This window comes from Harpia harpyja, chromosome 14, assembly GCF_026419915.1.
Source record: "Harpia harpyja isolate bHarHar1 chromosome 14, bHarHar1 primary haplotype, whole genome shotgun sequence".
NCBI classification, from domain to species: domain Eukaryota; kingdom Metazoa; phylum Chordata; class Aves; order Accipitriformes; family Accipitridae; genus Harpia; species Harpia harpyja.
The window spans coordinates 17,566,765-17,579,220 of NC_068953.1; positions in this window are offsets into that span (position 1 = coordinate 17,566,765).

The window sequence follows — 12,456 nt, forward strand, 5'->3', positions numbered from 1 at the left end:
AAATCTGCTAATTAATGTTTGTAAAGATTCAGAGATGAGAGTTGCTATATAATTATTTTATAGCACACCCAATTCCTTATCAAGAGACCTGTTCATAACCTCACAGCCTAGAACGCCACCACAGTTTAATCCAGCCCTTTTCGGCAGTAGCCAGGCTGGTGCAGTGCAGAACATGACACATCCAAGTCCTTGAAGGACAAGTTGGGGTTTAAGAACCCAGCCTAGCCAGGAAGATAAAACTAATGTTAAAATGCAAGAGATTCTGCATGAATTGTACTGGGGCCTATAACATCATCGATACCATCTGAAAACCACCAAACTCTTGCAAAGTCTTTTTAGTCCCAGCCAAGACAAGCCTGGCATGAATTAGGAGCAATTCCATGACAATGTCTGCAGTGGGACCCCAGAAGACCTGTACAATGCTGATCCCAGCCATGCTGGCAGCTCGCAAAACCCACTTGACTGCAGCAGAGACTGGAGCAACTCAGCACCATAGTGTTACAGCAGGGAAGAAAGCACATCCTCGCTTGGCATCTGCTGAACCGCTCACTAAGCCGGGGATGGCAGTGAACAGGAGCCTTCCCACCTGCATGGGTAAAATCACAGATGCACTATTGGTTTGCTCTGCATTGTGGGACCACAAGAGCTGGACACCCTGGAAAGCATTAATCCATGAGTAGGACATGGCACATGGCATGCCGCGCAGCAGCAGCAAGGTTATTCTTAGGAGAAGGTGGCTTCTCAGGTTAAGCTCTTAATACCCAATTAATTTTTTTGCACGTTGCTCCAAATGACTCTCCCTCTGCTTTTGGAAAGACAGCAGCATCACATTTTCCAGCAGGAAAAGTCTTCTTTGTAACAAACGTTTTATTTCAGCAACGTACTAAAGAAGTGCACAGGGTCACGGGAGCTTTGAGATGACATCAGCCTCTTTACTATTAATCCTGTGTTGAATATTATCCAGGAGAGAGTAATTTTTAATGGGGCCCTGGTTCGTCTTGTTTAAACTTGCACATACCTGAGCTACTTTTAGGCCTAAACCCACAGAAAAGAAAATAATGCAACTTGGCTTTAGTGCAAGCAAGAGAAGTGCTAATTCCACCTTCTTTTATCTCCACGTTTACTCAGTAGTACAGAGTAAATACATGAAAATGGAGATCGTTACATTAAGGCACACCTAATAATACTACACCATTCTTAATGCCAATTAACTCTGGGGCCTTTCAACATTGCAATCACTCAGAGCACACTTCAGATAATACAGCTGATAAAGTAGAAGAAAAAAAAAGTAGTGTGATCAGCAGCTATAGGTACAACTGAGCTTCAATGAGTGAAACGAAAGCACTTATCATGGCAGCACACAGCATCTTTGTTCTGCACATCTCCAGGGCTTTATCAATAACTAACCCAGCTCAAACACCCCCATGCTGTTATTAAATATTACGCTTTATATCTACAAGAGGCAAGGCCCAAGCAGCAGGAAAGAAATTGAGGAACCCAATTTCAGTGCTAAGGTTTCAGCTTATCCCAGATTTACAAATAAAAACAGGTGTAAAGGAACTGAGCAGCTGGGCTAGGCTTGCCCATCAAGTCACAATGAGAGGTAAGGAGGGAACCAGGCATTCTGCCCCCGACAGCGCAGAGCTGGCTTGGGTCTTACTCCACATGAGCAGAAACTGCCAAAGGAGACACAACCATTTGTGTGAGCAAAGGACCAAAATCCAGCCTGTGTAAAGGACACCATTGCTGCCTGGATAGATGGGGTTTCTCTGCTGGAATGCAGGTTACACAGGTTTCCAGCCCATTTTTTAGCAGTGTACAGACATAAGCCTCTGATGGTGCCCCAGAAAAGCCTACAGAAAATGTAAAGTTATATTAGTAATCAAAAGAGACTTTAATTTTTTTTTTTTTTTTTTTTTTTACACAACCCTCTGTCTGCTAGTAATAGCAAAGGGTCTCCCCTGAGGCTAGTGTCCAGCTCTGACACCGATGCCCAGTCACACAGCCAGACATCAGCAGAAGCCAGTGCCGGCAGAGAGGAGACATGGGTCTGTGGTTCACAATCCTGCTCCCAAATAACTCATGAGATGCCCAAAGCTGACCGAGAGAAACCTACAGTCAAGTGGGGAAAATCCACAGCCAACAAGCAAGCAAGGGGCTGCAGGAGCCTAGACTGCTCAGCAGTTCAAGAGAGCACTTTTAATTTTCATGCTCTAAATTAAGTCATCAGGTTTGGTTATTTTTGAGATGGAAGGTATGATCTTCCTTTCTAAATATACACATGGAAAGCTGCCAGGGGGAAACACAGGCCTCCAAAAGCAACAGGCAATTCAGCTTTCAGAAGAGAAGCCCTCAGAGACCTCAGGAGCTGTTTGAAAGGTCTTTTTCATGACAGGGAGAGGAGACCTCGGTAGGCTTTGCACATGGGGAGAGCCTATGTTTCTGATGCAAACTGAAGAGTGACAGAGCCTTCAAAGCAGAGAAGACATGTGTAAGCAGAGCAGCCCTGCAGTTCAAACAAGCCGCAGTGCTCTTGATTGAACAGCCTCCTGTTAATGAGCGGGACGGTGCCCTGAGGAGAAAGCGAGGAGCTGGCGATACTCACTGCACCTTTGGATTGCTCTCACACCTTTGACTGAATTAGCTCAGCTCGCTTTAAACCTGTTTATGGCCAGACCGCAACGTTGTGTGCTGTCATTAGCTTCCCCAGGGCACGCGACCCGTCTGACAGGCGCTCCAGACTGCAACGAAACCCACTGGGGCTTTGCTGGAGGAACGCTCCAGCTCCTCACGAGGGTGGGATGCTTTGGGAACCAGTGCAAACGCCCGCAGCAGCATTGCCCGCATCCTGGGACCCACGATACAAGGGGCAAGGCAGTGCTGTGGGCATCATAGGAAGCCCTACAAAGCAAACCCCCCAACTATTTGTCTCCCATCAACCACAAAGAGCAATTAGATTAGAGGAAGTTGCACTAATGCCACTTGGGCACCAGTACCACCCAGGACACCAAAATGCTCCAGACTTCAATGCACCAGAAGCAGACACAAAAATAAAACCCTCAACGAGGAACTGGTCGTACACATATGAGCACGGCATTGGCCTGCAGGATGGGAGCTCCCTCCAAAGCACACCAGTGGCTCTGAACAGGCGTTTTCAACTCTTATAAACTTGCTTCTCTGCCTTTTGCCCTGAAAAATCCAAGACTTCCGAATGTCGAGTAGTTCTAAATTTTCCACTGGGGATCAAAAAGCATTTAGGAAAAAAAAACAACTGGGGAGGATTATTCAAAAAAGCATTTTGATGGGGTGGGGGAAGTAGCCTGCAACACTCATGCCAGGCAGACAATTGGCTTGACATTCAAAACAAAGCTTTTAGGAGTTGCTGAATTTAAGAAAACATCTTGTTACAACTTATAAAGGCAATTGATTAAATAGAATCTGACACTATGGAAAAGTAAGTTACTGCTTGAGGGGGAGAAGAAATATTTTTTTCAAATGCAAATATAACTAGACTGGTTTGTGCCAAATTTTTTTTTTTTTTAAAAAAACCTGCACTGTTTGTTCTGTGGCACAGACCAGGGAAATCTGATTTCAGCTCAGAGCTCATGTTTACAGTGTAGTCACCAAGCCTCAGAAGGGAAGGTCTAGAGCCATGGGATGCTACCCTACCAAGCATGGTGCAAACCAGGACCATGTAACAAGAGCAGCCCGATGGCCTCAAAACAGCAAAACCATGCTTGCTTGGATTAGCACCTTGGACCAGTTTTGCAAGTACAATGACTTCTGAATAAGTGTCCAGAAGTTTTCACTGAAGCCATAACAAAGTCAATCTAACTCATTTCATCAGGCTTTTCCCAGTTGCAAAGACAGGCCCACCTGTCTTTTATAGGGGAATGAGCCTATTGGAGATGCAAGTTAAAAGAGCAATACCCATGAATTTTAAAGTCATCTGTGCTGCCTTTTATCTATGTGTTGCTGAAAACATGAGCAAGATCATGGCAAATCAGGTCGTTTCACACCACAGAGCCATAAAACAGCTCTCTGGGACTTGCTGCTCTAGTTAAAGATGGCTCAGGCAGAGCAGGGCTCACAGACAACCCACCCGCCCTTCCCAGCAGCCTTCCCCGCACTAATCAGAAACAGCCCTCTCCAACTTGGAGGCTAAAACCAGTCCCCATTGCTGCTTTGCTGAATGAGCAAAACCCATCAGCAGGTTTCAAGTGAATTTTTCTTCTTTTCTATCAGGCTGGATCTAATTAGGAAAGGAACAGCACCACCAGAAAGGCTAAAATTAAACTGTCCCTTCAATAAGTGAAACATGGCTGGCAGGAAAGCAGGATCTCTGGGCTGCTGGTTTGCTGTCTGTGTCTTTGGCTTGGCTCTCCAGGAGCAACAGGCACTCCCCTGCCTTCAGACCCCACTTGGTAGTTGGGTGTTAATTTAATTAAATCAGGGTTTCAGCTACAAAGTAGGCAACTTTCTGGAAAATGCATGAGTGGGGACAGGCTGACTAGTACTGCGGTCACTGCCCTCAAGCCAGAGCTGCTCCTTATCCAAGAGATGGAGAAGGAAGGGGGACAGAGGTAAAACCACATTGCTGGCTATGCCAGTGCTCCCCAGTGTCCTGAAGTTCCACGAAACATGAAGGAGGGAGAAAGGCCAGCCTGGACCCAAACTAACCTCTTCTGCCTTACCCCATAAAGGAACCTACCAGCCAGCCTACATTAAGCCAAAGGAGGGATGCTCTCACCCCAAAATTCATCAAGATTTCACCCAAACCCACTACAATCATGACAAGAAGATTAACAGGTTTAATTACTGGCTCCTGGATTCAGCTGTTGCTGCCAACTCCTCAGTGCAATACCACATACAGAAGTCCATCTCCAAACACACACATGCTTATGAACATCAAAAGGCTTGGAGATGCCCGGATCAGGAAGCCAAGTATTCTGATGCAAATACATCCAGCCCCATTACCCAGAGCTCAAAAGAAAGACTCAACCAGAAATACAGCTTCTTCAGACTGGGATCCCTTGCAACATCCAGTCTTTCCTGCTTCTAATAAGATCTGGAATTGCCCCGAAAGAGCCTTTCTGAAGATAGTTAGAAGACCTGTTGTTAGACTACTCCACTGCTCTGCACACACATCTCCACTGAAGGTCACAGGACAGGAGGTGGTGACAGTCCCAACACCAACCTCCCTTCCCAAGCAAGGGTCACTTCCAGATACCTCGTGCCTTGTGACAAGGATGTCACAGAAACCATACAGGGATCATAAAATTCAAAGTATCGTCTTCATTTTAGAGTTCCTTGAAAAGAAGTGACTTGCCTGAAACCAGAAGTAGAATTATGGACCATAACCCATTAGTTCCCAGTTTACCAAACTGGGACATAGCTGACTCCAGGTTTCCTATTGCAAATCAGGAGCCCTCCCCATCTGTGCTGCAAGAAAGCTTCTGCTCAATGTTTCAAAATGAGTCACTTTAATAAGGAACATGTCCATTTTTCCACTGAAAAAAAAAAATTTCTCTCCCCAAAGACTTCAAGATTTATAAAAAGTGGACCCAAACAATGGTAAGAGAAGAGGCCATTCCTGCACTCTGTTAATGGGGTGTTAAATTATCCCAATTACATGTGTTGCAATGTCACATATTTAGCTCTATAACAAGCAGTAAAATCTTGGCATTGCTTTTGGCCAAAGGCAATTGCTTATCAAATGCAGTGCCAAAGAAAAATGATAACTATTTCCTAATGCATTAGAGGAATTTTGCACTAGATGCTGAGCTTCATTAGCCAGAAACAAATCCATTGTGATTGCATGGTTTTAATCTATGCGGGGTCTAAGCTGGCACTGCGAGAGCACGTTGTGGCAGGGAGGTCTGCAGAAAGAGGCTGCTGTTGAAAATGAGATGAGCAGAGCTCAGCCAAAGACCCGTGCGCTGATGCGTGTTAATTTACTCACGCTGCTTTTTATTATTATTTAGAAAGCTTGCTTTCTACATTCAGTGAGCTGCAAAGAGGGAACATCAGCAGCACAGAAAGGATTTGCAAGCATTCATTATGCCATGTGAAGGATTTATAGAATCATAGAATCATTTAGGTTGGAAAAAACCTTTAAGATCATTGAGTCCAACCATTAACCTAAGACTACCAAGTCCACCACTTTGGCAACAAGACCAGCTGCAGAAGGAATCAGCAAACCTGGGGTGTGTGTCCCAGGTGCAGCTGCCTCCAGCCCACGGCCGCAGCACCCTGGGTGAGTACAGCAATCCTGCAGCACCAACCAAGCACAGCCCTACCCTTCCAAGCACCATCCCCACCTGTAAAAGGAGGAATAAAGGTGATCTTCTACCCTGAGCAACATCCAGATCTTTCCTGGATACATGACACATCAGTTCATTCTGTTTGGAGAGCCAGGAGCACTACAACATCAGGATTGCTCTAAGTCACACAGGCACTCTCAGGTTGAGGTTACTGGCTTGTTTCAGCCTGGTTTGGAAATCCTGCAGCAACAGCTACAGCCTCCCCCAACAGTTCAGCAGCTCCACATCCCAACCCTGCTGGAACCTGGATGAGAAGAGCCCGCACTGAAGGGAAAAATAATATGGGGGAGGAAGAAAGTTAGCTGAACTTTCTTTAACCCCAGAAAGGGTGCAAAGGGACTTCTTATTTTCTTCCCTCTGGTTTGTCCATCCCTAATTAGTATCTCAGAGAAAGCCATGTCGCTATTTCGTAACCCTGCTAGAATGGGGAGGCTCAGCCAGGATTGCTGGTATTGCAGAAATTTATAGTTTGTGCTTCATCCTCCTAGCACTTCTTCCAGGCCAGACCACGGGGTGTGCCAGGGGCCAAACTGCCAGACATCAAAGCACACTTTGGCCCAAAGAGCCCTAAAAAGGTGACTGAAACAGGATCTTCTGGGAACTGGAGCACCCTGGCCTGAAGCCAGGGCTGGGAGCATGCTGGATCATACCAGCCATGGAGGTGTAACAACTTTGCCATCCAAAGGTTGGCCCACAAAGGAAATAAAGTACGACTACTGCTTGCAGCTCCCGGTGGGGACAATTCTCTCCAAAGTTTTGTCCATTTAAGCTCAAGGGGGAGGAGCTCAGCTTGGGATGTTGCATTCACCCAAGGCACAGCTCCTAGAGATGCACAAGACTGAGGTGGAGCAGGAAGGATGCAACCCACTCTCACTCCCAAAACTGCAGGGCTAGCAGTCAGCCTCAGGGAATGCAAGTACTTTGGCCATCAACTACTAGAAAGCAGGATTTCTACTCAGAGTGGATATTTATAGGTGCTTCCCAGGAGTGCTATGGCAGGGAACCACAGACAAGTCTGTAAAGTTTGGGGAAGGCTGAAGCAAGTTCAGTTGCAGTCAGACTTCCAGGACTATTTACTGGAAATGGGTGTGTCAGGATTAGTTATTCACAACAGCCAATTTAAACCAAAAAGGTAAGAAATTCTAGACTTGCCATTAAATATTCACAACAGAAGTCAGATCTAAGAGCTACACTCAACCAGGCCAGGGAACAAAATCAGTGCTAAATGATCTGTTACCCAATCAAGAGAATTAAATAAAAATGCCACAACTTACTAACAAGCCAAAATACGAGATTCTCATGCAGAAACCTTGCTGTTCTCTTGGATCAAAGTGCTTGAAAGGAATCTCGCCAATTCCTTCCTCTCATGGGCTACCAAGACCTGACCAGTACATGCTTTTGTGGGTGGCAGAAGATTTTAGACCAGATGCTGCCAACCAGCATAGGTTCATCTTCAGAGCAACAACACAGCTTTACAACCCATAGCATCTGGCTCACCAGGACTCCCTACTGACCGGAAGGTTGTAAGAGGTGTCTTAATATATATCACACCCCCCACAACAGGGCTCACAGATGACTTCTCCTGGAGAAGTGCAGTCATTAACAGCTAGAGGAGGGGTCTCCATGGGAGGGATTTACTCCAAAGACGACACATCCTTCCTGATAATGTGTTCCAGTTTCCTTTTTCCTATTAACATCTGGGTTATATTTATAGGTAGCCAATTTAGCTCAGTGATTCCACATATGGTACTGCAGCATTGCCTTTCTCAAGCCCTAGCACTCACCGTGTGCACTCAGAGTGCAGAGAAACCCTTCTTCTGGAAAGCAGTGAGAAGCTATCCCCAGTACTTTATAAAGTTGAACAAGGAGTCACTAACACATGAAGAAACAACAGAAAAAAGGAATATAACTTTAAATAAAGTAGTGCAACAGGTCTGGAAAAAAAACAAGCAAAAATTATCCAGTTTGTATAAGATATTCCAAAACCCAGTGTCAGTCCATCATGTATTGTATTAAACCCAGATGTATATCATCTTCTCATCAAAGAGAAGTGGCTGTAGTTGTTACAGTCGGCCAGCTGGTTTTAAGTTCCCCTTTTCCCCGTAGTGTAATATATCCCATGCTCATTGGAGCTTACGTCCCATGGAATATCTTTGCAATTTGTAACCAGAACACAATACGGCTCAGCTGTAATTTCATAAATCACCCTGAAGCCCCTGTTTAAGAATAAATCTTCTGATAGATCTGGATTGCAAGGGACCAAGTGAAAGTCTGAAAGGGGATTTGGGTGTTTTTTTTCCTTTTGAAGAGAAAGAGATGCAAAGACATTTGCAAAATCCACAAGGGGTCAGTGTCTTGGCAGAAATCCTCCTTCAACATTCAGGAGCATAAGCATGGTCTCAGCCCCAGGATGTTTTTAGTACTCCAAGACAAGGGTAGGATTTGTGGGGGCAGGGGATTGATTTTGATATTTCTCCCTCCCTCTCTTTTTAATGAGAAAAGCAACTCAAGCAGCAATTCTGCTTTACTGCCTTATTTTTCTGCTTGCTTTGGCACAAGTGTCTTCTTAGGAGTGGAAGCACCCAGCCACAGCCCTGAAGGGGGATGCCGACCTTGGACCTGCGTTGCTCAGCCAGAGTGGATGTTGGGACCAGGCAGGGAGGGGGCTCAGCACCACCAGCCTTCCCAGAAGAACTTCCCAGTGCTCAGAAACATCCTCCATGGTGGAAGAGCAATGCCACAAAGGGACAGCAGGATCACAGAGCACCTTGGGTTCACCCAGTCCCTCAACAGTGGTGCAACTCCATGGTGAGCTCAGGGCTCTCCTTGGGTGCCCTGGTGCTTCCCAGTTTGGTGGTGTCACCCCCCCCCCCCACACGTGCGGACATCAGCCCAGCCTGGGCACAAGTCAGGATGGAGCAACATGAGGCTGCACAGCAAAGTGGCAAAGTGGATCAGTAACAACCCAAGTCCATCCAAACTGCAGCCCAAACCCACACCTGACCATGGGGCCTGTGGTGCAGTGAACTTGTGTACACATGATGTCTTGCAGCATCATACAGAGCTTTAAATAAATATCAGCCTCTGTGTCCTTCCCTCTCCTCAATCCACCTGAGGGGTACATTACCAACAGCAGGTCTAGAAAAGGAGGGAACAGAACATTTCCCAGCTCATCTCAATACAATAATCCCAGAGATGTTTTTAAAACAAGGGAACATCTTGTTCAGCATTGCTCCAGTAGTTATCATTCACAACCATGTAAAAAGTAGGCTGAGCTTCGTAAATTCATCTGCTACATTCCCCTGTACCATTTTCCTGCCCACATGGAGGACTGTTTTACAGATGTTTTCTGTTGACTCAAGGACCGCTGCTCCAAGAGGTGATGTCCAGAGGCTTTATGAGCCTTTACTTTGTTTCCCTTTCTCTGGCACATTGTACTGAATCAGCTCAGACACACAGAGGTGGGGTTTTTTATGGGGGCTGGGGGGGGGGGGTGGTGAGAGGGAAGATTGCCCAAGTCTTACTCAAGGAGCAGCTCTGACCTCCCACCCGCCCCACCACTTGTCTTGAAGGAAATGTTTCACAACATCACATTAAAAAATGACCTCAGCTTTCTTTTACATTTAACAACTGAAGTTTATGAATGCTAAGCCGATACCAAAAACCTTCTGGAAATTTCATCTCAGTTTGCCTAGTTTCAGGGTAAAAAGTCACAACCATCTTGGCCAACCCCAATATCATTGCACAGCCCCTTTTCATCTTGCTTGATACCAGCTCAAATACCACATTTTTGTGAGATGTTTACTAATGCAAGAATTCAAGGGCATGGCTATCAAGTTTTTAAAGGACAAGTAATACTGAGGTCAGTTCCTATCAGGGCACCACACACTTGAAATCACCTCAGATGTTGAGAGGCTTCCTGCCCACATTACCACACATGCACTGCAATTTAATAGGTTACTTATACCAACAGCAACATAAGTCCTGCTTATTTAAGGACTGCCTACTGAACCCAGCACAGGTTTGACCCAGGTGGGTGATGTGTCAGATTTCAGGGACTGATAAAACTGCAAAGCAGAGAGGAAGAAAAAGGTCTCCCATCATTTTCCCATGGACCTGCAGAGAAATTCTCCCTACAGAAACTGCTGGAGGTTTATATACAGGACACCAGTGGGACCTTTGCACTTTGTGCCCATAAAAGTACTGTGGGTGAGTACAGGGAGACAGAACCCATGTAAGGATACAACACCTCAATCCCCAAACCCCAGGTGCAGAGGAGGACACTGCCCAGCCCCAAAGGAGCAGAGCCCAGCTCCAGCAGTGGCTTGCACTGAGTGAAGGACCTGGACACAAGGAGTATTCCACAGCATAAAGCTGTAAAAAGTTACTTCCAAAGTAAAGTTAGTAGGCACTGGCTGCCCATAATAGAAATAAATATACTCATTTTATTAAACACAGAGTCCACTAGAAGTGGAATCTCCATTTTGCTATCTGTTATCCTGCTTCTTGTGATTTGCAGTAACTTCACATGCAACAGGAGAAACTAGAAGTGGCAACTAACTATGCACAGATCTTTCCCCAGACACACAAGGGGAGGAAACAGCAAAAGCAGAGAACACTAAAACAATCAGCTGAACTAAAAGAAAATACCAGGAATTCTTAAAAAACTTAAGAGAATACTTTATCAGAAAATTCTGATCTGATGGAACTGGAACAATTTGCAAGACTGCAGCCTTTTGGACTAAGCTGTAGGTGAAAACTCCAAAGCTGAGAATTCTTCAAACCATTCAGGTTCTGACTTAGTTTCTTCATGCTTTTTAAAGCAGGAAGGACAGACAAGAACTGCAGTGCTACAGGAGAAAGGAGGTCTCGGTTCATAAGAGCATTCTGGGCATCCTTTCTCTGGAGATGTAATTTGGATGCTTCTTTGAGAGTTCATCCTCCAGTTCACACATGAAACCCTCCAGATCCCGGTTTGGTGGTACTAACAGCTTGTTGATCCAACTCATTAGCCCATCGCCATGTACATGTCAGAGTCTAGCAACAGGTCACACGGCAAGCTGCACCCCAGCCAGACATCCTGCTCCCAACACCACTGATCCCAGAAGATACAGGTGGACTTGTCTTCTGCTCTAACCCATGCCTTCAACTTTATCAGTTCACAGTGTTCGCCTCCAATCTAAAGAGAAGGAAAACCTTGCCAATGAACTACAGCAATGTCTCAGGCAGCTGAACCCCTTCCTACTCCCCCTTGCCAAGTATCATAACCCATGGAGGCAGAGTCCAGATGTCAAAGCTCTGTTTTTCCACACAACTCGTTCTTTGGCTTGTCCAAGAGGCTCCAACCAGGCACCTAAGCAGTCTGTCACTGGGACTACACAGACCCACAAGGAAGCAGCAGAGTTTTCAGAAGGACATTAGATCTGCCATGTCAAAGGTTCCTTCCAGCCACTTTCTGGAGCAGAGCATAGGTCCTATAGGGGATTACTCTGCAAACACACAACCAACTGGAGGAGGAGGGGGAGGATTAGCCCTTGTGAAATACCAGAAGCAATGACCAGAGGGGAATCTTGTGCAGTTCACTGCATGCAGCAGAAAGACAACTCAGCAGGGACTTTCCTGGTGGGAGACATTTTGAGCAAAGCAGAACAGCCGTATTTATCATCTAACACGCAACTGTTCCTTGAAAAGCTGCAAGTAAAGCAGCTAAAAACCAGATGAGCACAGGAAAAGCAGCATGAGACATTTTAGAAAGAAAGGCATCAAACCCCCAAGGTTAGAGCACTGAAGGCATTCCCACACGCTTAACTTGTTTCACTAGAACTGAGGAAAAACATCTGTAGGAGGAAGAAGGCTTTTTAAAGTTTCCCATGCCAAGGGCTCAACTCCCAAAGAGTGTCACTTTGCAGGGAGCCTCCTCCGCTCCACAGCACAGTCAGGACTGGGGGACCCCTGGGCTCTGCGGGGCAGCTTGAAGAAGAGCATCAGGACATGGGTCACCAAAGGATTTCTAAACATTCATATGCTTCAGTTTCCAGCTTTATCTATTTACGATACTTCAAAGATTTGAACTGGAGGAAAGCGAACCAAGCTCAAGACAAAAAGACCACAGCAGTCCAAAACAGGGGCTGTT